Consider the following 25,025-nt stretch of genomic DNA (forward strand, 5'->3'; position numbering starts at 1 on the left):
CATATTTCTCCACTTTTAATCTTAGCATCTTTATGATTATAGAAGCTTTTATGTTTTTATTTCCCACTATTACCCCTAAGCCCAGTAGAGAGAACAGAGAAAAGGCCTAAGAAGAATCTGTCGAATGTTTAATAAATATTGAAGAAAACCTTGTGCTTGATTTAACATTAGCTGCCTGACTGTCTGCATCTAGGTGAACTGCATTGATATGAATCTGGAATGAAGCCCTACTTTAGTTGCTAATCACTATAACTTTAGTTTGCAATTCTAAATTCTTTTTATATAAGTGGAGATTATTAGAAATGACTTTAATTAATATGCAAAATCGTTTTTGAAATGGTGCTTTATCCTGATCAGTGTTAGTAGGCAGCATTCATACACAACTTATTTCACTTATTCCTAACTACAAAAATAAAACAATAATCCACAGCTCAGCACGTTCCAGACTTAAAAAGATTGCACTGATGCCCAGATTTTACTGACAGATGGAGGATGACCTACATCACTTTCTAGAACCCCTTTATATTCATTCTCACAAAAAAATGCTGTACTTAATGCTGACACTGGCTGTCACCAGGATAGTCTTGGGCAGACTGGACAGTTGGTCACAACGATCAATGTTGACTGAATCTAAGATCTAGCATCTTGTTTTAACAGCCACCTTGCTCCAAAACTGGTACTGACCAGGTCTGTTAAAGAAAGTCATGAGAGCAGGGATAGCTATTGTCTAGATAGAAAAGGGACATTTGACTTACCAGTCTTTCCTAGCCAATATGGACATTCCCACAGATTGATTTCTTGTTACCTTCTCTTGGGCTCATTGACATCAAGGGCCAGCTATAGCAGAAAATCATGCTTTTTTAACACTGATTTTCTATTATTTATAAAGAACCAGATTCTACCCTATTTCTGTAATATCAGCCATGGCAGCCATCTGATGGTAATAATTTAACCATCTGCAACTGCAATCATTTAGTAAACTGTTTGCAAAAAAATAAACCATAAAATGAAATGCAAATTGTATGAATTCAGAGGCACATATTTCTCTAATTAATATTGCTCCCTTAGGGAATTATAGGTTCCTTTTAGCAACATTCATTTTACTGAAATCTTCCCTGAAAATGCCATTTCAAGAATGGAGCATTAAAGTTTTAGACGGAAATAATGTGTTTTCTTCAGAAAGGTATCTACAGTAAGTCTTCACTTAATATTGTCAATAGGTTCTTAGAAACTGTGACTTCAAGTACAATGCCGTATAACAAAACCAATTTTAACACATAGGCTCATTAATATCAACAAGATTTAAGTTTCCAGGGCATATTTCTTTCCTTCTTTTTAGAGATGAGATCTTGCTATGTTACCTGGGTTGGAGTTCAGTGGCAATATACAGGCGCCATTATAGCACTCCATAGCCTCAAACTCCTGCTCTCAAATGATCCCCTGCTGCAGACTCTTAAACAACTGGAACTACAGGTATGCAGCACCATGACCAGCTCCCTATGGCCTATTTCTGGCCACAAAACATCAACAAGCTTCTAAATAAGATCCAAAACTTTTCCATTATTAAACACTGAAATAAATGTGAGCTATCAGTACATTTAAGAAGGGTTAATTAAAACCAAGTCAGATAATTATTTGCTCAATTTTTCATGAATTAGTGAGTGATGGCAGTCTTAGCATAGTGAGTTAAATCAAGGAATTAATGTTTGCAAAGACAACATTGTCAGGAGCATATCCCACCAGCATGCAGTTCAAACACAATCATGAATACAGTGGGCTCACTGAGCGTTTCGTACTGCATTATTTACAGTCGTTCATTTGTATGATTATGGGAAACTTGATGTTTTATTTGACAATAATTTGTACTCATTTATTTACTCATTTTTTCATAAGCTTTATAATGAAACAACAATGAACAAAACAATGTTATTCACGGACCTGCTGTATAACGCCTTGCTAATGCCTACAAGATGAAACCCAATATGTTTAGTTTGTCTTTCAAAGGCCTCTTGAGGTGGTCTAAAAATAAGCATCCCAAAGTCTCTAGGATCTCCCTGGAAACATTCTCCATTTCTGCCTCATAGGTCAACAACTGTTCTTCAGACACTACCAGCACTATGTTTTGCACATAGTAGGCATGGCATAACAAATATTGAATGGAAAAATAAATGGAGTCAGGTTTTTATTGGATTTCCTCTCTACACATAGCATGCTCCCCTTTCCTCTGTATATAAGCACAATCTTTTTGACCAGAAAATCTCTGATATATTTTAGTTCTATCATGTAATATTTAACAAATTTACGGTGACAAATGTTTATATGTATTATTTAGGCTGTGTTTATATAAATACATATTTTGATGATAATTATAGCCACCCATCTAGACTTTAAGCCTCTAGAAGGACGTGTTTACAGTGAGTGCTGGGCAAAGTATTTAGATCCTTACCCGAGAAGTTGCCCAGACAGTGTCAAAATAGCAGATGGTCTTTGATTTTTCTTCTCCCATGCTCTCTACTGATTCTTGCTCCTCCTCTTTTTCCTTACTTAACACACGTCCCAAACTGGGCCTGGATCTCCACTTGTCAAGGGCTATATGCCGAAAACTCACCTCCCTACTCCTTTCTTTTCTCTGCTCTATTCTCCAACCCAAATTTCTGTTTAAATATTTAATTGTTCATTACTCTGACCATTACACATTGTACACATGTATCAAGATATCACACTGTACCCCATTAATATGTGCAATTATGTGTCAATTAAAAATAATAATAAAAGCAAAAAAGAATGTTCAATAATTTCTGCAAAAAAAATTAATTGCTACCAAAAAATAGAAATAAAAAATTTGATTAAATATCAGAGTTCACATCAAGGTTAATGACATACTTGGAAGTATTTTAGTTTCCAAAAGGCAATTGTTAAACCAAATACATGTCTATATTTTAAAATTTCAAGTAGTTGGAATTGATAGTTTTTAAACAGTTAGATGAGGTGGAGGAAGGTGTGTGTGTGTGTGTGTGTGTGTGTGTGTGTGTGTGATGGGGGTATGCCTGCTAGGAAGACAAATGTTTCCTTTTTTGTCATTATCAATGTCCAAAGCATGAATAAAAATAGAATTAAGAGAATGGGAGATGGCATAGACCAATAATGGCTGGTAACAAAAAAAAATCTTAATTGAGCCTTTGATTAACTAGAATTGTAGTGGTAAGTAGTAAGTTTTGCTACGTCTTGCTTTTATTAAAAAGTGAGAGATTTAAGAAAACAAAATAATGAGTAGAAGCTCCATTTTATGTTTTTCAGAGTGCTCTACTGAGGTCAGAATAACTTCATTTAATTGCCTACATTTTCTATTATTTCCCAAGTTCTGACAATCGAAATAGATGTCCTAAAAGATGGCCCTCAGTCCTTGCAGGGCAGTAACAATGAGACAATGAGACAACGTGGATGAAAGTATTTTACGAATTACACTGCACTGTGCAAATATAAGAAAGACCATTCACTGTAGAACTATCTCTAAACATTAGTATTTCTTTGTAAAATGTTGATTTCCTCTTCATGAAATTACCTAATGCAACTAGATGGCACATTTTAAGAATGCTTTAGAGAGTCAGAGGTCAGCCTAAATCGTTGTCATTATTTCTTCCACCTCCGATATGTCTTAATATATTGTAATATGAGTGGAGAAATACCATTTCAATAATTATACTCTTGAACATGAAACAAATGTAATTTCTCTATTTTTATTTCTTTCCGTTAGCACTCTGCCTTCTGCCAAACAATTTACTCTTAAAACTATAAGGTTATGTGGTCTAATCCGGTGGCTCTCCATCAACTTAGGAAAGTATAAATCATGTTAGTTCAGTGCTTCTCCATACCTGATCCTTCCTTCTAACTGACCAAGGATCTCCCCCAGCCATCAAGTGGCCATTGCTGCCAGTAACAACAGTGAGAACTAGGGCTAGAGGGTTAGTTTCTGGGGCTGGGTACACTGGAGCAAGTTATTGACTGACAGCTGATACTGTATACCATGTTCACTCACAACTAATGTTTTCACCTCACATGAAATACTTGGTACTGGTGGAGATGAATGAATAATAGCAGGTTCCTCAAGAGCAGATGTATTTCCTAAACAGTTGTCTCCACTTTGGGGATCTTCTGAGAAATTGAGATGAAAGTTCATTATGGCCCAATATAGGATGTCCATCGCAGGACTCTTCCCAAAACCTCTGTTTGTCTCATATCCAGACGTATATTCAAAATTTACTCCAACTGGTATGGTGCAGCTACTGGCAATCAGAACAGATGCTGGCCAGAAAAGTGGAATAGGGTCTTAGAGGCCCTGGTTATGTCAGTGTTAGCACACTATTTCATGCATTGTGGGAAGTCTTATCAGAGTGCTGCAAGGGTGGGGACTAAGAAGTGGAAGGCATTCAGAGGCTAGAGCAGCTGCTGCTTTCCTATCAATAACCAGGATTTCTGTTTCAACATGTAAAGTCATGCTGAGGCATACCGACCAGGTATTTGTCCTGCCAAGACTCCAGGGGTACTTGGAAAGATTATAGATCCTCAGTCTCAGCAAACATTCACAACTGAGAAACCCATGGGAACTTTTGGTGTTCCCTTACATAGAACTGTAGATAACAGGGGACATGGTCTGAATGGTGTTCTAAGAGATGCAAACATAGGGCAATTACAGCATAACCTTTCTGTCAAATTCCAACTTCTCCATTTACTAGCTTTGTGGCTTTGAGGGAGTTAACACAAACTCTCTTTCTCTCCATTCCATTATTAGTAAGGTCAGAATAGGAATTCTACACATATGTCTTGATGATTGAATTAGTTGATATATATATAAAGGAGCTAGAACAGCACATAGTATAGTACATACTAGGTAAGTGAAAGCTGCTATTGTTACTTATATGTTACCCTCGCCCAAAAGTATAGGCAGTATATGTAAAACTATTGACCTCATACTTTCTCTGGTAACCAATAATGTAGACCCTCTCATACACATGTATACCTCCAAACTTTTATGGATCTCTCCTGTATTCCTTTTTCTTAGATGAGGAATGTTTACTTTTTTTATTTTTATTAACTTTTATTTTAACTTCAGGAGTACATGTGAACGTTTGTTAAACAAGTAAACTCACATCATGGAGTTTGTTGTACAGATTATTTCGTCATCCAGATATTAAGCTTAATACCCATTAGTTATTTTTGCTGATCTTCTCTCTCCCACCATGCTTCACCCTCCGATAGGCCCCAGTGTTTGTTGTTCCCTTCTATGTGTCCATGTGATCTCATTATTTAACTCTCACGTAAGTGAGAACAGGCAGTATTTGGTTTTCTGTCCCTGGGTTAGTTTACTAAGGAAAGTGACCTCCAGCTCCATCCATGTTCCTGCAAAGGACTTGATCTGGTTCTTTTTTATGGCTACATAGTATTCCTTGGTGTATATGTACCATATTTTCTTTATCCAGTTTACCATTGACAGGCATTTAGGTTAATTCCATGTCTTCGCTATTGTGAATAGTACGCAATAAACGTATGTATGCATGTGTTTTTATGATAGAGTGATTTATATTCCTTTGGGTATATACCCAGTAATGAGATTGCAGAGTCAAATGGTAGTTCTGATTTTAGGCTTCTGAGGAACCACTACATTATTTTTTTATGATGGGTGAACTAATTTACACTCCCACCAACAGGTATAAGGGTTCCATTTTCCTCCACAACCTCGCCAGCACCTATTTTATGACTTTTTAATAAACCATTGTGATTGGTGTCAGATGGTATCTCACTGTGATTTTGATTTGCATTTTTCTAATGTTCAGTGATGTTGAGTTTTTTTCATATGAATGCTGGACACATGTATGTGTTTCTTTGAAAAGTGTTCATGTCCTTTGCCCACTTTGTAATAAGGTTGTTTGTTCTCTTGTAAAATTATTTAAGTTCCTTAGAGATGCTGGATATTAGACTTTTGTCAGATGCATAGTTTACAAATATTTTCTCCCATTTTATAGATTGTCTCTTTACTCTGTTGATAGTTTACTTTGCTGTGTAGAAGCACTTCAGTTTAACTAGATCCCATTTGTCAATTTTTGCTTTTGTCACAATTGCTTTTGGCATCTTTGTCATGAAATCTTTGCCCATGTCTAGAATGGTATTGCCTAGGTTGTATTTCAGGGCCTTTATATTATTGGGTTTTACATTTAACTCTTTAATCCTTCTTGAGTTGACTTTTTTATATGGTATAAGGAAGTGGCCCAGCTTCAGTCTTCTGCATATGGCTAGCTAACTATCCCAGCACCATTTATTGAATAGGAAGTCCTTTCCACATTGCTTGTTTTAGTGAGTTTGTCAAAGATCAGATGGCTGTGGGTGTGCAGACTTATTTGTGGACTCTCTGTTCTTTTCCATTGGTTTATGTGTCTGTTTTTGTACCAGTACCATGCTGTTTTGGTTACTGTAGCCCTGTAGTATAGTTTCAAGTTAGGTAGGATGATGCCTCCAACTTTGTTCTTTTTACTTAAAATTGTCTTGGCTATTTGGACTCATTTTTAGTTTCATATAAATTTTGAAATAGTTTTTCCCAGTTCTTTGATGAATGTGATTGGTAGTTTGATAGAAATAGCATTCAATCTATAAATTGCTTTGGGAAATATGGCCATTCTAATGATACTGATTCTTCTTATTTGTAAGTGTGGAATGTTTTTACATTTGTTTATGTTATCTCTGATTCTTTGAGCAATGTTTTGTAATTCTCCTTGTAAAGATCATTCACTTCCCTGGTTAGCTGTATTCCTAGGTATTTTATTCTTATTGTAACAATTATGAATGAGATAGTGTTCCTGATTTGGCTCTCAGCTCTCGGCTTGTTGCTGAATAGGGATGCTAGTGATTTTTGCACATTGATTTTATACCCTGGAACTTTACTGAAGTTGTTTATCAGCTTAAGGAGTTTTTAGGCCAAGATTATAGGGTTTTCTAGATGTAGAATCATGTCATCTGCAAAAAGGGATAGTTTGACATCCTCTCTTGCTATTTGGATGCCCTTTATTTCTTTCTCTTGCCTGATTGCTCTGACCAGGACTTCCAATAATATGTTGAATAGGAGTGGTGACAGAGGACTTCCTTGTCTTCTGTTGATTTTCAAAGGGAATGCCTCCAGCTTTTGCACATTCCATATGATGTTGGCTGTGGGTTTGTGTGAGTTTGTCATAGATGGCTCCTATTTTGAGGTATATTTCTTTAATATTTAGGTTATTGAAAGTTTTTAACATGAAGGGGTGTTGAATTTTATGGAAAGTCTTTTCTGCCTTTATTAAGATAATCATGTCGTTTTTGTCTTTAGTTCTGTTTATGTGATGAATCATATGTATTAATCTGTGTATGTTAAACCAGTTTTGCATTCCAGGGATAAAGCTACTTGATTGTGATGGATTAGCTTTTTGATATGCTGCTGGATTCAGTTTGCCAGTATTTTATTAAGGATTTTTACACTTGATGTTCATTAAGGATATTGGCCTGAAATTTCCTTTTTTTATTTTATCTCTGGCAGGTTTTGGTATAGGGATGATGCTGGCCTCATAGACTGAATTAGGGAGGAGTCCTTCCTCCTTAATTTTTTAGAATAGTTATGGTGGGAATGGTAACTGTTCTGGTACCATCTGGTAGAATTTGGCTCTGAATCTTTCTGGTCCTGGGCTTTTTCTGGTTTATAGGGTATTATTTACTGATTCAATTTCAGAACTCATTATTGAGCTGTACAGGGATTCAGTTTCTTCTTCATTCAGTCCTGGGAGAGTGTATGTTTCCAGGAATTTATCCATTTCTTCTAGGTGTTCTAGTTTGTGTGCACAGAGGTGTTCACATGGTTATTTGTCATTCTGTGCGGTCAGTGGTAATATCCCCTTTGTCATTTCCAATTGTGTTTTTTGGATTTTGTTTCTTTTCTTCTTTATTCATTTAGCTAGTGATCTACCTTTTTTATTAATTTTTTTCAGTAAACCAACTCCTGGATTCATTGATCCTTTGAATGGATTTTCATGTCTCAGTCTCCTTCATTTCAGCTCTGATTCTGGTTATTTCTTGTTTTCTAATACCTTTGATATTAGTTTGCTCTTGGTTCTTGGTTCTCTAGCTCTTTTAGTTGTGATGTTAGATTGTTAAATTGAGATCTTTCCAATGTTTTGATGTGGGTGTTTACTGTTATAAATTTTGGTTTTAACTTGGCCTTACCAGTGACCCAGAGATTCTGGTATGTTGTATCTTTGTTCTCATTAGTTTTAAAAAGACTTCTTGTTTTCTACTTTAATTTCATTATTTATCCAAAACTCATTCTGGAGCAGGTTATTCAATTTACATGTAATTGTATATTTTTGTGCAGTTTTCTAGTCCTGATTTCTAATTTTATTGCACTGTAGTCCAAGAGAGTGGTTGTTATTTCAGTTATTTTGCATTTGCTAAGAAGTGTTTTCTGTCAGATTATGTGGTCACTTTTTAAATATGTACCATGCAGTGATCAGAAGAATGTATATTCTGTTGATTTGGGGTGGAAGTTCTGTAGATGTCTTTCAGATCCATCTGATCCTGTGCTGAGTTGAAGTCCTGAATGTCTTTGTTAATTTTCTGTCTTGATGATCTGCCTAATACTCTTGGTGGGGTGTTGAATGCTCCCATTCTTATTGTATGGGAGTCTAAGTCTCTTTGAAAGTCTCTAAGAATGTGCTTTATGACACTATCTGCTCCTGTGTTGGGTGCATATATATTTATGATAGTTAGGTCTTCTTCTTGAAATAAACCCTTTACCATTATGTAATACCCTTCTTTGTCTTTTTACGATCTTTGTAAATTTAAAGTCTATTTTGTCTGAAATTAGGATTGCAACCCCTCCTTTTTTCCATTTTCCATTTACTTGGTACATTTTTCTCCATCTCCTTGAGCCCATGGGTATCATTGCATGTGAGATGGGTCTCTTGAAGACAGCATACCAATGGGTCTTGGTTCTTTATCCATATGGCCACTCTGTCCCCTTTAATTGGGGCATTTAGCCCATTTACATTCAAGGTTAGTATTGGTATGTGTGGATTTGATCCTGACATCATGATGTTAGCTGGTTATTTTGCAAACTTGTTTACATGGTTGCTTTATAGTGTCATTTTTCTGTTTACTTTAGTGTATTTTTGTAGTGACTAGTAATAGTCTTTCTTTTCCATATTTAGTGCTTTCTTCAGGAGCACTTGTGTCGTAAGGTAGATCCGGTGATAATGAATCCCCTTAGCATTTGCTTGGCTAAAAAGAATCTTATTTATTTTTTGCTTGTAAAGCTTACTTTGTCTGGATATAAAAATCTTGGAATTTATTTTCTTTAAGAGTGTCAAATATTATCCCCAATCTCTCATGGCTTGTAGGGTTTCTGCTGAGAAGTCTGCTGTTAGTCTGATGGATTCCCTTTGTAGGTGACCTGATCTTTCCCTCTAGCTACCTTTAATATTTTTTATTTCATTTTGATCTTGGAGAATCTGATGATTACATGTCTTGGAGATTATCTTCTTGTGAGATATCTTACTTAGGTTATCGGCATTTCCTGAATTTTAATGTTGGCCTCCCTAGCTACACTGGGGAAGTTCTCCTGGATGATATCCTAAAATATGTTTTCCAAGTTTCTTTCATTCTCCCCAACTCTTCCAACTCTTCCAAAGACATCAATGAGTTGTAGATTTTATCTTATTACACAATCCCATATTTCTTGGAGCTTTCGTTTGTTCCTTTTTATTCTTTTTGCTCTATTCCTGTCTGACTATCTTATTTCAGAAAGCCAGTCTTCAAGCTCTGAGACTCACTCTTCCACTTGATCTATTCTACTACTAATACTAGGGATTGCAGTGTGAATTTCTGTAGTATATTTTTTCAGCTCTATCAAGTTGCTTATGTTCTTTTCTATACTGGCTATTTTGTCTGTCAGCTCCTTTTTTTTTTTTATCATGATTCTTAACTTTCTTGGATTGGGTTTCAATGTACTCCTGCATCTTGATGATCTTCATTTCTTTCCATGTCGTGAATTCTATTTTTGTCATTTCAGCCATCTCAGCCTGGTCCAGAACCCTTGCTGGAAAGGTAGTGCATTCATTTGGAGGAAAGAAGGCACTCTGGCTTTTCAAGTTGTCAGAGTTCTTGAGCTGGTTCTTTCTCATCTTTGTGAGCTGATATTCCTTCCATGTTTCAAGTTGCTGTCCTTTGGATTCTTTTTCCTTTATCCTATTTAATTACCTTGAGGGTTTGATTGTGGTATTGGGTAGGTTCAGTCAACAGCCTTCATTTCTGAAAGATTTTAGGGGCCCAAGATTCAACTCCTAACTCCTGGACTGTGTGCTCTAACTCTATGGGAGTTGTATTGGTCCCCAAATTTGTTCTTTGACTCCTCAAGGCTAGAAAGCCACTGCATTGAGGGGGCCAAAGTGCTCTGGGACTGCTGGCCACTATACTCTGATGGGTGGTGTCAACCAAAGCACTTCATAATGCAGTGGCAGCATCCACCCTTGTTTTCACTGCCAGCAGCAGCAGCAGTGGCAGCACAGTAGGGTGCATGCTCATGGACTGTTCCAGGGTACCTGCCTCTGTGCAGACATTCACAGCAGCAGTGGAGTCAGCACGGCTACAGGGGTCAGCATTGGCAACTGTGCATGCAGTCATGCTGGTGGTGTTGTTAACACAGGGGCAAGGTGCTGATGGGCACAGGTCTGTGTGAGCCCTTTGTGATTGCTCAGGGTTGGGGAAGGTCCACTGTTCTCCATGCCTAGTTTCATTCTTGTGGCAGTGTTTGCACAGGAACTGGGTGCTGGTAGGGGTGGGGCTGGTGGGTTCTGTGCCTGCTAAGGTTTAGAATGCAATGCCAGTAGGGCAGTGAAGGGTGGGTGGAGTGCACTCAGCCAGCAGGAGAGGAAGGGCAGGGTGCATACACATCTGTGCACTGGCAGGCAGAGAAAGCAAAATTTGCCCATGTACTCACAGGCCAGAAAAGTGATGTTGGGAGTGGCTATGGGCTGGGGGGAAACTATAGAGGGGTCACGGAGTGAGTGGACTGGTGCTGGAGCTCTCTGCCAGTCAGATACAGTCTATAATATAGCAGAAGCTATAATGTGGGCCCCCAGGGCAAATGAAGCTGCACAGCAAGCAGGTGCAGCCAGGCTGGGGCCCAAGGAGAGGCCAGCAGACTAAAAGGTGCTCAGGTGGGACTGGCCCTGTCTGATGGGCAAGACCACCCTGCCGAGTTCAGGTCCTACAGTTCCCTAAGGGTCTCCTCTGGGACCAAGTTGAGCCCAGGAGGATGGGCATTGCTGGCCATGCTCTGTTACAAACATTCCTGCACTAAACACCTCTGGGCTCCACACATGCTGGTCTGCTAACTGAACACTTCTCTAAGCAGCTCTCCCTGACAACTCCAGTGTCCATAGTGGTCGAGGGGTATCCTCCTGCCTGCATTCCAGAGGCCTGTGGTGAGAGCTAGTTACTTTTTTTAAAAATTTTTTATTTTTTTATTATACTTCAAGTTCTAGGGTACATATGCACAACGTGCAGGTTTGTTACATATGTATACATGTGCCATGTTGGTGTGCTGCACCCCTAACTCGTCATTTACATTAGATATATCTCCTAATGCTATCCCTCCCCCTTACCAGTTCAACTCACCCATTCCCCTGGAATCATTTTGGGCCACAAGTGAGTCCTGGTGCATGGTAGCATCATGCAGGGTTCCCAGCTTCCTCCTGCTTCAGCCCAGCTGCTGTGTCTTCCCTCTGTCCACTCTCAGTGCCTTTCCTCCAAAGATCTGTTAGGGATACACCAGCCCTCTCAGTCCCTCAGTGGCAGCTGTTCTACCTTGCTGCATCTAGTCAGTCATCTTGCTCGAATCTCCCCTGTATTTCTATTATTACATATCCATTATTGGCATTTAGTCGAATGATGACAGAAGGAAAAAGATTCTATACTGCTTTCATTATCTTGCTTTCTTTTAATTCTTGTTTTTATAAATTGATATTGATTATTTTTAGGAGTTTGAGCTAGTCTTTGTCTTTCTTTTGGAACAAGGGATTTTAAAAATTTCTCTCTCATTGTGTTTATGTGACAATCTAGATGGTCTCCTTCCCACCCCAAGTCTAATTCAGCCTCGTCTATTTAGGGGATTATTGCACTATATGGTGCTTTATCTCCACGAGAAGGGTCTTCTTCATGTTCCTTCTGATGGGCAAGTGTCTACAATGAAGCAACATTGTGAGAAGATGTGGCATCAATTAATACTCGTATAAATGGACATTGTGGCTACATAGTTCTCTGCCCCATGCTAAAGCAATTTTCTTAGTAACTTTAAAAGTTCAATTGCTTGGGCTTATAATTATTTCTTGTCTTCTCTTACCACAAATATTACAGAATATTCATTCTCTCAAATTCTTAAATAATGAAAAAATATCTGGCAAAGACCTAGGATGAAGAAAGAGAGAAGATATATGTATTGTGGACTTGGAGACAGTAAGAAAGGATTCATTGATCTACATCAGTAACAACATTCTGAAAGAGTGGGTAGTGAGAGATATATAAGCCCCTAACTTGTCTTCAGGGGACTAACTTGTGAGAATCCCCACGTAGGTATAAATGAGTTAAAGGCAGATCAATTACAGATAAATAATCTGCTTTTTTGCCTTCTGTGGTCTTAAATATTACTTGTTTAAATATGAATTCTTGCCTCCCATTATCTCGTGCATTCAGGTGGAAAACCATAAGAAAGAGTCAAAGGAATCGGATTTCTTTGGTAAGTCTGACTAAGGTACTGAGAGGGGGGCAGTTTCACCTTAAGAACACAAGACATGAATAGACTTTGTGATTTTTTTCAGCTGTTATATATATTTCTTCTGTTGCATAAAAACTACAATACATATTCAGCCTATTGATAGACCAGTTGTTTGTCTTGATAGTCATAACAGACAATTGACCAGATTTCTCTGACCTGTTATCTAGCCCCAAATGGACCAATACCTACAACCTCTGCACCGGCTGTTCTGTGAAACTTAGTATGCTACAATCTGTCAGCCATAGAGTCTTGGATCTTTTGAGTGTCTGTATACCTACATTTTGTTCCTGAATTTGTTACAATGGCCATTCTTTTCCTAGAAGAGCAAAATAAATGTAGTATTTAAGTGATTTTAAAGGATAGGAATAAAAATGTTGGATTTTTGATATAGAACTAATTCTTATTGTAATTTACTAGATATTTTTCCTAAATAAAAGAATGACTACTATTTTAATTCTAGCCCTCAGAGCCCTGATCTATGAAATGTGGGACTTGAACCGATTTATTACTAATTGCCTTCTAGCTTCCAGTTCTATAGTTCTATGCATTATGGTAAAGTATTAGTTTTATTTGGCAATCAGGAAATAAATTTTCATCTAGCTCAGTACATTGTAAGGATGTTGTAGATACCTAATTTCCCTCTCCACACTATATGGTAAATGTATTTCTGGAAAACTATCAATTTTTCAAGATTCAATTTATTCTTAAGTTTTATTAGTATTATTTGCTCAGTATAATAAACCTTGATGCTTTATGTTCAAGCAAAGATTTTTTTGTAGCTATAATACTTTGATGTGGCCTTATGAGAGTATTATAACATTTTTGTTCCACAAGTCTGTAGGAGGATGCAGGAATTCATTGTCTAGGGCTTGATACAGTTTTGGCTGGCAGTTCTCTTTATATAGCAGTGTATTAACATATTAATATACATAGATTTTAGCTCTCTCTTTCCACTTTATTTATACTATCAATGTCTACTACATATTATAATTATGTCCCTAAATCTTAGGATCATAAGGCACACCAATTTCTCCACTGTACCTCAAACCTAGAAATGCCAGTTTTAGTTAAACAGGGTTATTGTAGGTTGGAAAACACCTTCCTTAGAGTATTTAGACTGCACAAATGGAACACTAGGTAATAGTTTCTAAAGAGTTTTGAATTTTTTCTGCTATGATTTACTCAGTTGACATAACACTCTATAATAATCATCTCTATAAACAAGAGAGAGAGGACAGGAAGAGAAGGGAAGAACAAGAAGAAGAAGGAAAAGGAAGAAGAGAATAAGAATAACAAGAACAAGAATAAGAATACAAAAGTTTATTATTTTCTCAGGAGTTCCACTTAAACAGCCAACTAAAAGAGAGCTTAACTAAAACTGGTGAGGGATTCTAGGACACTTTGAAGGGGTTCTACCTACCAGGATCTTACCATTCCAGATAGAACAAAACAAGGCTAGACTGTTGAAAGAGCTGACATTCAACCCACATGTGGTTACCATGCATGTTAATATATCTTTGCTTAACCAAGATTTCATTTATTACTCCAAAAATGAATGCTGTAAAATGAAATAGCTGGTCTCTTTGCTTATCTTTTAGTTTGTCAGTTGTGTGTGGTACATGCATAGCCATCAAACTACCAAGTGGATCAGTGCTAGAATAATTTTCTTACTTTATTTGTTTTCTTTTTTTAATTATACTTTAGGTTTTAGGGTACATGTGCCCAATGTGCAGCTTAGTTACATATGTATACATGTGCCATGCTGGTGCGCTGCACCCACTAACTCGTCATCTAGCATTAGGTATATCTCCCAGTGCTATCCCTCCCTACTCCCCCCACCCCACAACAGTCCCCAGAGTGTGATGTTCCCCTTCCTGTGTCCATGTGTTCTCATTGTTCAATTCCCACCTATGAGTGAGAACATGCTGTGTTTGTTTTTTTGTTCTTGCGATAGTTTACTGAGAATGATGATTTCCAATTTCATCCATGTCCCTACAAAGGACATGAACTCATCATTTTTTATGGCTGCATAGTATTCCATGGTGTATATGTGCCACATTTTCTTAATCCAGTCTATCATTGTTGGACATTTGGATTGGTTCCAAGTCTTTGCTATTGTGAATAATGCCGCAATAAATATATGTGTGCATGTGTCTTTATAGCAGCATGATTTATAGTCCTTTGGGTATATACCCAGTAATGGGATGGCTGGGTCAAATGGTATTTCTAGTTCTAGATCCCTGAGGAATTGCCATACTGACTTTCACAATGGTTGAACTAGTTTACAGTCCCACCAACAGTGTAAAAGTGTTCCTATTTCTCCACATCCTCTCCAGCACCTGTTGTTTCCTGACTTTTTAATGATTGCCATTCTAACTGGTGTGAGATGGTATCTCATTGTGGTTTTGATTTGCATTTCTCTGATGGCCAGTGATGGTGAGCATTTTTTCAAGTGTTTTTTGGCTGCATAAATGTCTTCTTTTGAGAAGTGTCTGTTCATGTCCTTTGCCCACTTTTTGATGGGGTTGTTTGTTTTTTTCTTGTAACTTTGTTGGAGTTCATTGTAGATTCTGGATATTAGCCCTTTGTCAGATGAGTACATTGCGAAAATTTTATCCCATTCTGTAGGTTGCCTGTTCACTCTGATGGTAGTTTCTTTTGCTGTGCAGAAGCTCTTGAGTTTAATTAGATCCCATTTGTCAATTTTGGCTTTTGTTGCCATTGCTTTTGGTGTTTTAGACATGAAGTCCTTGCCCATGCCTATGTCCTGAATGGTAACGCCTAGGTTTTCTTCTAGGGTTTTTATGGTTTTAGGTCTAACGTTTAAGTCTTTAATCCATCTTGAATTGATTTTTGTATCAGGTGTAAGGAAGGGATCCAGTTTCAGCTTTCTACATATGGCTAGCCAGTTTTCCCAGCACCATTTATTAAATAGGGAATCTTTTCCCCATTGCTTGTTTTTCTCAGGTTTGTCAAAGATCAGATAGTTGTAGATATGCGGCATTATTTCTGAGGGCTCTGTTCTGTTCCATTGGTCTATATCTGTTTTGGTACCAGTACCATGCTCTTTTGGTTACTGTAGCCTTGTAGTATAGTTTGAAGTCAGGTAGTGTGATGCCTCCAGCTTTGTTCTTTTGGCTTAGGATTGACTTGGTGATGCAGGCTCCTTTTTGGTTCCATATGAACTTTGAAGTAGGTTTTTCCAATTCTGTGAAGAAAGTCATTGGTAGCTTGATGGGGATGGCATTGAATCTGTAAATTACCTTGGGCCGTATGGCCATTTTCACGATATTGTTTCTTCCTACCCATGAGCATGGAATGTTCTTCCATTTGTTTGTATCCTCTTTTATTTCCTTGAGCAGTGGTTTGTAGTTCTCCTTGAAGAGGTCCTTCACATCTCTTGTAAGTTGGATTCCTAGGTATTTTATTCTCTTTGAAGCAATTGTGAATGGGAGTTCACTCATGATTTGGCTCTCTGTTTGTCTGTTGTTGGTGTATAAGAATGCTTGTGATTTTTGCACATTGATTTTGTATCCTGAGACTTTGCTGAAGTTGCTTATCAGCTTAAGGAGATTTTGGGCTGAGACAATGGGGTTTTCTAGATATACAATCATGTTGTCTGCAAACAGGGACAATTTGACTTCCTCTTTTCCTAACTGAATACCCTTTATTTCCTTCTCCTGCCTAATTGCCCTGGCCAGAACTTCCAACACTATGTTGAATAGGAGTGGTGGGAGAGGGCATCCCTGTCTTGTGCCAGTTTTCAAAGGGAATGCTTCCAGTTTTTGCCCATTCAGTATGCTATTGGCTGTGGGTTTGTCATAGATAGCTCTTATTATTTTGAGATACATCCCATCAATACCTAATTTATTGAGAGTTTTTAGCATGAAGCGTTGAATTTTGTCAAAGGCCTTTTCTGCATCTGTTGAGATAATCATGTGGTTTTTGTCTTTGTTTCTGTTTATATGCTGGATTACACTTATTGATTTGCATATATTGAACCAGCCTTGCATCCCAGGGATGAAGCCCACTTGATCATGGTGGATAAGCTTTTTGATGTGCTGCTGGATTCGGTTTGCCAGTATTTTACTGAGGATTTTTGCATCAATGTTCATCAAGGATATTGGTCTAAAATTCTCTTTTTTGGTTGTGTCTCTGCCTGGCTTTGGTATCAGGATGATACTGGCCTCATAAAATGAGTTAGGGAGGATTCCCTCTTTTTCTATTGATTGGAATAGTTTCAGAAGGAATGGTACCAGCTCCTCCTTGTACCTCTGGTAGAATTCGGCTGTGAATCCATCTGGTCCTGGCCTTTTTTTGTTGGTAAGCTATTGATTATTGCCACAATTTCAGCTCCTGTTATTGGTCTATTCAGAGATTCAACTTCTTCCTGGTTTAGTCTTGGGAGGGTGTATGTGTTGAGGAATTTATCCATTTCTTCTAGATTTTCTAGCTTATTTGCGTAGAGGTGTTTGTAGTATTCTCTGATGGTAGTTTGTATTTCTGTGGGATTGTTGGTGATATCCCCTTTATCATTTTTTATTGCATCTATTTGATTCTTCTCTCTTTTTTTCTTTATTAATCTTGCTAGCGGTCTATCAATTTTGTTGATCCTTTCAAAAAACCAGCTCCTGGATTCATTGATTTTTTGAAGGGTTTTTTGTGTCTCTATCTCCTTCAGGTCTGCTCTGATCTTAGTTATTTCTTGCCTTCTGCTAGCTTTTGAATGTGTTTGCTCTTGCTTTTCTAGTTCTTTTAATTGTGATGTTAGGCTGTCAATTTTGGATCTTTCCTGCTTTCTTTTGTGGGCATTTAGTGCTATAAATTTCCCTCTACACACTGCTTTGAATGCATCCCAGAGATTCTAGTATGTTGTGTCTTGGTTCTCGTTGGTTTCAAAGAACATCTTTATTTCTGCCTTCATTTCATTATGTACCCAGTGGTCACTCTGGAGCAGGTTGTTCAGTTTCCATGTAGTTGAGCGGTTTTGAGTGAGATTCTTAATCCTGAGTTCTAGCTTGATTGCACTGTGATCTGAGAGATAGTTTGTTATAATTTCTGTTCTTTTACATTTGCTGAGGAGAGCTTTACTTCCAACGATGTGGTCAATTTTGGAATAGGTGTGGTGTGGTGCTGAAAAAGATGTGTATTCTGTTGATTTGGGGTGGAGAGTTCTGTAGATGTCTATTAGGTCTGCTTGGTGCAGAGCTGAGTTCAATTCCTGGGTATCCTTGTTGACTTTCTGTCTCGTTGATCTGTCTAATGTTGACAGTGGGGTGTTAAAGTCTCCCATTATTAATGTGTGGGAGTCTAAGTCTCTTTGTAGGTCACTCAGGACTTGCTTTATGAATCTGGGTGCTCCTGTATTGGGTGCATATACACTTAGGATAGTTAGCTCTTCTTGTTGAATTGATCCCTTTACCATTATGTAATGGCCTTCTTTGTCTCTTTTGATCTTTGTTGGTTTAAAGTCTGTTTTATCAGAGACTAGGATTGCAACCCCTGCCTTTTTTTGCTTTCCATTTGCTTGGTAGATCTTCCTCCATCCTTTTATTTTGAGCCTATGTGTATCTCTGCATGTGAGATGGATTTCCTGAATGCAGCACACTGATGGGTCTTGACTGTTTATCCAATTTGCCAGTCTGTGTCTTTTAATTGGAGCATTTAGTCCATTTACATTTAAAGTTAATATTGTTATGTGTGAATTGGATCCTGTCATTATGATGTTAGCTGGTTATTTTGCTCGTTAGTTGATGCAGTCTCTTTCTAGTCTCAATGGTCTTTACATTTTGGCATGATTTTGCAGGGGCTGGTACGGGTTGTTCCTTTCCATGTTTAGCGCTTCCTTCAGGAGCTCTTTTAGGGCAGGCCTGGTGATGACAAAATCTCTCAGCATTTGCTTGTCTGTAAAGGATTTTATTTCTCCTTCACTTATGAAGCTTAGTTTGGCTGGATATGAAATTCTGGGTTGAAAATTCTTTCCTTTAAGAATGTTGAATATTGGCCCCCACTCTCTTCTGGCTTGTAGAGTTTCTGCCGAGAGATCCGCTGTTAGTCTGATGGGCTTCCCTTTGAGGGTAACCTGACCTTTCTCTCTGGCTGCCCTTAACATTTTTTCCTTCATTTCAACTGTGGTGAATCTGACAATTATGTGTCTTGGAGTTGCTCTTCTCGAGGAGCATCTTTGTGGCATTCTCTGTATTTCCTGAATCTGAATGTTGGCCTGCCTTGCTAGATTGGGGAAGTTTTCCTGGATAATATCCTGCAGAGTGTTTTCCAACTTGGTTCCATTCTCCCTGTCACTTTCAGGTACACCAGTCAGACGTAGATTTGGTCTTTTCACATAGTCCCATATTTCCTGGAGGCTTTGCTCATTTCTTTTTATCCTTTTTTCTCTAAACTTCCCTTCTCGCTTCATTTCATTCATTTCATCTTCCAGGGCTGATACCCTTTCTTCCAGTTGATCGCATCGGCTCCTGAGGCTTCTGCATTCTTCACCTAGTTCTCGAGCCTTGGTTTTCAACTCCATCAGCTCCCTTAAGCACTTCTCTGTATTGGTTATTCTAGTTATACCTTCTTCTAAATTTTTTTCAAAGTTTTCAACTTCTTTGCCTTTGGTTTGAATATCCTCCCATAGCTCGGAGTAATTTGATCGTCTGAAGCCTTCTTCTGTCAGCTCGTCAAAGTCATTCTCTGTCCAGCTTTGTCGCATTGCTGGTGAGGAACTGCATTCCTTTGGAGGAGGAGAGGTACTCTGCTTTTTAGAGTTTCCAGTTTTTCTGCTCTGTTTTTTCCCCATCTTTGTGGTTTTATCTACTTTTGGTCTTTGATGATGGTGATGTACAGATGGGTTTTTGGTGTGGATGTCCTTTCTGTTAGTTTTCCTTCTAACAGACAGGACCCTCAGCTGCAGGTCTGTTGGAGTACCTGGCCGGCCGTGTGAGGTGTCAGTCTGCCCCTGCTGGGGGGTGCCTGCCAGTTAGGCTGCTCCAGGGTCAGGGTTCAGGGACTCACTTGAGGAGGCAGTCTGCCTGTTCTCAGATCTCCAGCTGCCTGCTGGGAGAACCACTGCTCTCTTCAAAGCTGTCAGACAGGGACATTTAAGTCTGCAGAGGTTACTGCTGTCTTTTTGTTTGTCCATGCCCTGCCCCTAGAGGTGGAGCCTACAGAGGCAGGCAGGCCTCCTTGAGCTATGGTGGGCTCCACCCAGTTCGAGCTTCCTGGCTGCTTTGTTTACCTAAGCAAGCCTGGGCAATGGCGGGCGCCCCTCCCTCAGCCTCGCTGCTTCCTTGCAGTTTGATCTCAGACTGCTGTGCTAGCAATCAGCAAGACTCCGTGGGTGTAGGACCCTCTGAGCCAGGTGCGGGATATAATCTCCTGGTGGGCTGTTTTTTAAGCCTGTGGGAAAAGCGCAGTATTCAGGTGGGAGTGACCTGATTTTCCAGGTGCCGTCTGTCACCCCTTTCTTTGACTAGGAAAGGGAACTCCCTGACCTCTTGTGCTTCCCCAGTGAGGCAATGCCTCGCCCTTCTTCGGCTCGTGCACGGTGCGCGCACCCACTGACCTGCGCCCACTGTCTGGCACTCCCTAATGAGATGAACCCGGTACCTCAGATGGAAATGCAGAAATCACCCGTCTTCTGCGTTGCTCACGCTGGGAGCTGTAGACCGGAGCTGTTCCTATTTGGCCATCTTGGCTCCTCCACTTTATTTGGTTTTTGTGGTACGTTTTTTCTTACCCAAAAGGCTGGGGTGCTTATAATATTAACAAAATGTTTTGGTTTATTTAACAAGCATTTCCTGAGCTCCTCCTATATACCTGACACTGCCAGGGAATGGAAAAATACATAGAACATTATTCCTAATGTGAAAATCATGGTGTCAGTGGACGTCAGTTATGTGTCTGGGATGTGGGATGCCCAGATACTTGCTTAAACGTTATTCTAGGTGTGTCTGTGAGAAAGCCTTTGGAAGAGAATAGTATTTGAATTGGTGAACTGAGTATACCAGATTGTCCTCCAAATATGGGTGAGCCTCATCCAATGTGTTGGAGGCCTGAATAGAACAAAAATCTGGGTAAAAAAATATTCTCTCTCCCTTGCCTACCTTTTCACTAGAATATTGACCTTCTCTTACACTCAGACTGAAAATACACCACTGGCTTTCCTGGTGCTCCAGCTTGCAGATGGCAGATCATGGACTCACCCTCCATAATTGTGCTACCAAATTCCTTGTATTAAATTCCTTTATCTATGTCTCTATCTATCCATCCATCCTACAGGTCTGTTTCTCAAAATAACCTTGACTATTACAATGGAGAAGCACAGAAGTACACAACACAACTCAACCCTATATCAACTGTAAATTACAAGTCACGTGATAGTAGTATGAGCAGAGTGCCTTGGGGGCCCTTAAGTGGAAATAAATGCATTGTTTGTGGAGCTAGTAAGGGAAAGATTAATGGAGGAGGTGACGTTTGAGCTGGCTCTTTCATGATTTTTCCATGCAGAGAAGTTTACACTCTAGGCACTGGAAACACCAGGCATAAATTATGGATCATTCACTTTATCCATTTCTTCAAGGAATGGTGAAAGGTTCAGAATGACTGGATTGTACACTGTATATGGAGAAATCAGAAAAGTGCTGGGACATTTGCAAAGTGAAAAGATCATATCATCTTCCATAGGAAACAAGACACATTTGATTCTTGTCAAATCACATTTATGTTTTTTGGAAACCAAGCAAATTGTTTGGCTGCCTAGTTTACCTATAATGAATGCTCTTCTCGTACAAGTCCAAGAGAGTTCTGTATTCTCCTGTAAAATAATCCTCAACTTTCCTTTATACTACTGTTCCTACACTAGCTCAAACCACTATTACTTTTTATCCAGATAACTGTAAGCATCTTCTAACTCTGCCAACATGTTAGTTTCAGTCTAGAGAAACCCTGCAAAAAAGAACTTAGCTGAGCTCTTCCAGACTTCTGACCTACAAAAACTGAGATAATAAGCTTGTGTAGTTTTAAGCCATTAAATTTGTGGTAATTCATTACAACATCAATAAAGTAATAGTACACTACTGTCAGGTTTTACATATGGCATTACACTGTTCAATTTGTGTTTTAAAAAGATGGAATTCTCAATGGGAACACATTCAGGAATACAGAAGCTTGAGCCAATGGCAGTGGGATTTTGAATTAGGGTGGTGGCAGTAAAGATATATTAATAGAAAAGTGGTTGAATTTGAACATTAGGAAGTAAGATCAAGGCAAGCAATGGAGTAGAAATTCAAGGAGAGGAAAAGTGACATGTCCACAATTAGCCTTAGGTGTCAGGCTTACGAAAGAAGGGATTGCTCTTTTCAGTCAAAGAGAAGGGAACACTCTAGGGGAAACAAGCTGAGAAGGAACTCTCTTCCCCTAACTGTAATATATTTTAAAAAGTACTGTCCTCATGGAAAAAAAAAATCAGTTTATCTTTGCACGTATACTTCTTCTAAACTATTCACCCAACATTCTTTATTTTGAACTACAGAAATGTTCCAGTGCCTGTGTTATATTTCAACCTCGGAAAATAAGAGATTTGCCCTTGGTTCTCTACAAAAATTAGCAAACTCTTTAAACTAATTTACTCACTCAATCCTGAAATACACATCTGCAGACTAATTACTAGAAGAGATTAAATGTACTTTTAAAATATGCAGAATGGCATATTTATTCAGGGAAATTCCCCCAAGCACCTTTACCTGTGGGAAATGTAATGGGAATCAACTCCCTGGTGCTGTTCATCATCCATGGTCCAATTTTCTGAGTTGAACAGTTCAGTGCTCTATCAAAACACAAGACTATTTCACTTGGCTTGAATTCTAATACCATGTGTTTGTAATACCTATGTTATATACAATGTTTTATTTGCCTCAGATACTTGGATTGCTTGTGCCACTCTGTTTGCCCAGTGAAGAGGCTATAGAGGTAGGAGAGGGCAGAGTTGAAGAGGATGCTCACTGGCATTAGCTTCATTTTAATCATGGCTTAATTTTGTGGCTGTGTGATTTGGGGAAGTAATCTCTCTATACTTCAGTTTATTAATGTTTACAATGGTAATAAAAATAACTACTTTGAAAATTTTCTTGTTTAGTATTAAATGAGTTGATACATGCCAACAGTTAGCACAGGGCTTATCACCTAAAAAGCATTCAGAAATCTTCTTTTAGCTATCATAAAAATAATCTAATGAAATCCATTTGATGAACAAATGAAGAAATTAAAATGCAGTTAGGTGAAATGTCTTACACACACTCACCTGAACCCAGGTCTCCTGAACCTTAACCAAGGACAATGGAATACCATGCTGCTAATCATTGCTTTGCTTGTGCTTGAGAGTGGCATGAATCAGAATCACCTGGAGGACTTACTAATACGATCACAGATTACTGGGCTTGACCCTCTGAGTTTCTGATTCAGTAGGTCTCCAAGAAGTTCCTAGAGAAGGCGATGCAGCTGGTCCAGGGACCATATTGTGGAAATTGCTAAGCCTATGAAACAAAGATCAGTTAAAAGGCTATTTTGACTTTGTCAATGTCAAGGATTAAATAAATGATTTTAGAAGTGAAACAGATAAGAACTTGAACTATGAAAGGTGACAGAGAGGGATGAATGTTGAGATCTCAGACAGCTAGGCAATGCCGATGCTATTCATTTAGATTAAAAAAAAAAAAAGAGAGAAATGGTTTGGGAGGTGGTTGTGAGCTTCCTTTGAGATGTGCCAAAAGTAAAGTGCCTGAGCCTGGAAAACAGGATGTGCTAAATAATCAGTTAAAAATGTGGATCTGAAACTTTGGCAAAAGAACAGAGCTGAATTTAAAATCTATATTGTATTAGTCCATTCTCATGCTGCTATAAAGATACTACCTGAGACTGAGTAGTTTATAAAGATAGGAGGTTTAATTTACTCACAGTTCTTTATGGCCGAGGAAGTCTTAACAAACTTACAATCATGGCAGAAGGTGAAGGGGAAGCAAGACACGTCTTACATGGTGGCAGGTGAGAGGGAACTCACAGAGTTAAAAACCATCAGATCTCCTGAGAACTGCCTCACCTTCATGAGAACAGCATGGGGGAAACTCCCTTCATGATCCAATCACCTCCCTGCAGGTCCCTCCCTCGACACATGAGGATTACAACTGGAAATGAGATTTGGGTGGGGACACAGAGCCAAACCATATCAGTTGTATATATGATCACAGAAGACATGGAAATGAAGGAAACCGTGTATAGATTTTTAAAGAAAGATAAGAACATGGGTGTTGAATAGGGGAAGAAGGAGTAGAAACAATGAAAAAGACACAGAAAAATTTGTCAGAAAGGAGAATTAGGAGCAAGCAGTGGGGTGAATGAGAAGAGAGTTTCAAGAAGAGGGTGGTCCTCATTAGCAGAAGCTCACTTAGGATATTGGAAGTATATATTAATATATACATTTTATATATTTCCCATTTCTACCTCTCCAAGCCAGCAATAAAATTAGTCTCTAAGGCACAGTCCCTAGAGCATACTCAATTTAAATAAAGCAACACAAAGAAGATATCCAAGTCTCGAAAGTGTAGACCCAGAAATTCCGTTTTTAATGTGACTTAGTGGAAGGCACAATTTGGGAGTCTAGTGGTCAGGCCTGTGATGCCATATCCTGGGCCAGACTAACTGAAAATATCACCATCTAATAGTATACCAGGTAAAGAAGGACTGGAAGAGGTTTCGCAACTTTAATTCTGTGAATAAAATTCAATGATTTTTTTTGGTACTATGCATTTTTATCCTGGATTAAGAAATAAACTTCTGGAAATTTAGGCAACCTCCTAAGTCTGTAAATTAAACAAGAAGATTCAGACATAGTCCTTTATATGTTTTTTGTAATTTACTTTTGATGACTTTTGATATTTTTCTTATTGAGACAAAAATCTTTCTTATTGTTAACTACACATGCCCTAAGAGTACATACAACGAGTTTCGATGCATATAATCCACTTTGTCATTTTGGTTGGTATAGCTCTATAATAAATTTTGAAGTCAAGTAATATGTCTGTTTTTTTTTCCATGAAGATGTTTCATCTATTTTAGATTGTTTGTAATTCCATATAAATTTTGGAATCAGCTTGATCATTTCTACAAAAATAAACCCTGCTGGGAT

Source organism: Pongo pygmaeus, chromosome 8, assembly GCF_028885625.2.
Source record: "Pongo pygmaeus isolate AG05252 chromosome 8, NHGRI_mPonPyg2-v2.0_pri, whole genome shotgun sequence".
NCBI classification, from domain to species: Eukaryota; Metazoa; Chordata; class Mammalia; order Primates; family Hominidae; genus Pongo; species Pongo pygmaeus.